The sequence below is a fragment of the Gossypium hirsutum genome, chromosome A03 (assembly GCF_007990345.1).
Source record: "Gossypium hirsutum isolate 1008001.06 chromosome A03, Gossypium_hirsutum_v2.1, whole genome shotgun sequence".
Lineage (NCBI taxonomy): Eukaryota > Viridiplantae > Streptophyta > Magnoliopsida > Malvales > Malvaceae > Gossypium > Gossypium hirsutum.
Window position 1 is genome coordinate 38,290,535 of NC_053426.1, and position 3,819 is coordinate 38,294,353.

General features: G+C 32.3%; 1 non-coding gene across 1 annotated transcript; it reads right to left on the reverse strand.

The window, feature by feature from the left end:
- Positions 1-2,614: 2,614 nt before the first annotated feature.
- On the reverse strand, positions 2,615-2,724 carry LOC121225209 (small nucleolar RNA R71). Its single transcript, XR_005923127.1, has one exon. It is a non-coding gene; the product is annotated as a small nucleolar RNA R71 (small nucleolar RNA).
- Positions 2,725-3,819: the final 1,095 nt, after the last annotated feature.

Here is a 3,819-nt window from a genome sequence, read left to right on the forward strand (position 1 = left end):
AAGAGTAAATATTGCATAATTGAGTGGAGTTACATGCAATCCTAGAAATAGGACGACACACATCTATCAAATTAGAGTCAAATCTAAAAAGGGAATCTATAAATTAACTTAATGTGATAATGGGGTTTTAATTAGAAAGAAATTTCAATTAATCAACCTAAAGCGGATTGCTCTTACTCTCGAAAGAGATATTAACATAATTTAGGGATTTCTACGGATCAAGGTTCTAAGTAAAGAATTTGAGTAATTTAGATTGATAATGACAGATGAAATATAGGTGAATTCTTTCCTAGGTATTGTTTTATTTTTTTTGTTGTTAATTGTTTGTTTTCCTATTTTGTTCTTTGTCGTGTTCGTTAGTTAATTAATTTAGTTAATTTTAGTTTTTAATCAATCACTTGAATTTATTAGTTAAATAATAGAAAGATGGTAATTACTAGTACTTTTAGTCTTCGTGGGAATGATATCTTTGCTCACACATTAAGTTTTTGGCACCGTTACCTGGGATTAAAATACTAGGAAGACTTTATTTCTATTAATTTAACCATTTTTTATTTTATTTTAATATATTTTTTTAATTTAGTTTTTACATTCTAATTTTTTGTTTGTTTTGATTTTGACATGTTCTTTTGGTTTATGACTAGAGGAAACCCGTTGGAACCATTAGTTTTTGATAGTGAGAACGAGAAAAAACTCATAGAAATCGAAAAGAAGTTAAAAAAGCAAGACAAAGTCAACAAATTTTAATATACGATCAAGAGGAAAAAGATATTACCGTGGAGATGGAAAATAATCAAAATAATCAGCAGCCTCTTGCTCATCGTACTATGTTTGACTTTGTTAAGCCCACTCTGATTGGGTCTGAATCGAGTATCGTCAGATCCACTATTACTGCAAATAATTTTGAGCTGAAGTCAAACACAATTCACATTGTACAATAATATGTCCTATAACAGCCCGTTTTAAGTGGTGTAAAAAAGTGGTTTTGGGAACGCAATTTCGACGAGTAAATTATTATTTTATTATTTATTTAATGTCTACAGGATTATATTATGGTCATATTAAAGTTTCGTTAAGAAATTTTGAAGTTTAAATAGTTAATTAAGTAAAAAGGACTAAATCGTAAAAGGTAAAAAAGTTGAGCTATATTAGTTAAAGGGGTCAAATGGCTATGAAATTTAAACTAATGGACTAAGATAGTAATTATACCATTTAGTGAGATAGTGGATGTGCATGGATAAGGTTTTATTGAAATTTATTATTATTATTAAGGGTAAAATGGTAAATTGGTAATTAAATCTAAAATAAACTATGAAAATCATCTTCCCCATTTTCTCTTTGGTTGGTCGAAATTACCATTTTTGAAGGGGGAGCATTCAGTTTCTTCTTCTACCTTGCATGGTATGATTTTGTGTCTCGTTTTTAATGAATTTTATGTTTTGGAGTTCATTTTAGCTTAGTCTAACTAGCACGGGGGTTAATTTGCAAAAACTCTTAAAAGTTGAGGGACTTTCCATAGATGTTTTTGAATAGGTTTTGTATTTATTTGATATATTATTAATCTTGGTTGTAAAATAAACATGTTTTATTAAGTGATTTTTGATGATATTTGGAAATAGGGATTAAATTGTTAAAAGTGTAAATCTATGGGTTTTTTGTGAATTTTTGGTAATAATGGGCTGTTTCAAGGTCCTTTGAAACACTGGTTAACATGGATTTAGGTTAAAATGAGTAATATTCAAGTTATGAGTTTAAAGACTAAATCGTGAAATGTTAAAGTATTAGTGGTAATTTTGTACTTTTACATAAATATGAATTATGGATTAAATTGAATAGTAAAAGTACTTAATTGAATGAAATTATTTATTTAGATCAAGATAAACCACAATCGGACTTAAATCAAGGAAAGGCTAAAGCTTTGGATTAGTGTTTGACTTTACTTCTACGACCTTAGTTATCGAGGTAAGTTCATATGAACTATGATAGTTTTAATGTTAGCTAAATTTCTTAGTGTTTCAAGTTAATGAGTTATACAGCCTAACACACAACCTGACACACGGCCATGTGTGGCAACTCAGAGAGTTACATGGCCGTGGGACCCTACTTAGTGAGTTACAAAAGTGAGGACACGGCCTGAGACATGGTCGTGTGTCCCTTTGTTCGAATGTTACACGGCCTAGGCTATGTCACATGGCCGTCTGACCCCTGTTTTCATATTTTTCTAACATTTTCTTAAAACTTTTATTTGTTTCAAATTAGTCCCAAACTTCTTCTAAGCTATTTTTAGGGCCTCAAAGGCTCAATTTAGGGACAAAATGTACATGTGATATGTTTTTGAATGAGATTGATTTATTTAATGCTATGATGTTTCCCTATTGATCAATAATGCTCTATAACCCTAATCTGACGATAGAGACGGATTAGAGGTGTTACATATCCAGTTTGATAGGTTACAAGATGAAGATCCAAATTCTCATTTGGCTAACTTTCTAGAGATTTGTGACACATTCAAGATTAATGGAAGTACTAGTAATCCCACATGCTTACGGTTGTTCCCATTCTCTTTGAGGAGCAAGGAAAAACAATGGTTGAATTCACTTCTATGTGGTTCTATCACATCAGATGTGGAACATCTCTTCTTTTGCTTAAATTGAGTTGGAGACATTATATGATGCATAGGAGAGATTTAAGGATATTTTGAGAAGGTAGTCCTCATCATGGGTTACCTTTGTTTTTATAAGTTCAAAACTTTTACAATGATTTAAATCCCTTGACTAGGAAACTAATAGATACAACATTTGGTGGAACATTGAATAATAAGACACCTAAGGTAGCTCAAGAGTTTATTAAGAAGATGACACTAAATAATTATCAGTCGCAAGTCATGAGAGAAAAACTGATTAAAGTAGCCGATGTTTTTAATTTAGATGTAGTTGCTATGTTAGCAAGTCAAGTGGAATCACTAAGTGAAAGGATTGATGGTTTGAGTTGCAATAACACGATGATCTGGTAATGGAATGTGATGCAACTTGAGCAGGGACAATCAATCCAGAATGTTTACCCTTCGGTTCTAACATGGAGCATGAGCAAGTCAACTCTATGGGTAAGAATTCTAGACCTCAAAATAAACCTTATAACAATATCTATAATCTAGGATGGAGGAATCATCCAAATTTCTCTTGGGGTGGTCAAGGTAATCAAAGGTCACAACCCTCTGTGACTCCAAAATCTTGAGAGGTAACCCGAGTGTTTAATTTTTTTTATTGCTCTTAATTTTGTTGCATGTTGAGTATGTACATAAAAAACCAAAAAATAAAAAGGAATGCGCTCGACATTCTTTGTAGGAATTCACTAATGAATATGTGTTCGAACAATATTCGATTCAAGGCAACAAACATCAAGGGACAAGTGAGGAGAGAGTGGTGCATCTCGATGAACTAGATGAATGACGAGCGAAGGCTAATGAGAAACTGAGAAAGCACAAGGAAGTAACAAAGCAATGCCATGATGTGCATGTAAAGAGGATGAACCAATTCAAAGTTGGGGATAAAGTGCTGCTAGACAAGTTAGATCCACAAATGTTCCCTTCAGAACTTAAGTCAAGAGGGTCGAACCCATTTGTGGTACAAAACGTATTCGCATATGGAATTATTGAGGTAACACACCATGGTTATGACTCCTTAAAGTTAAACAGTCATTGTCTCAAACTTTATTTTGGTGGTGATATTAATAATGAGATAAAAGAGCTCCATCTCCAAGAGCCGCCTTAACCTTTAGCTTGAAAAAAGGAAGTTGAGCTTAAAGTCTTAATAAATGCTT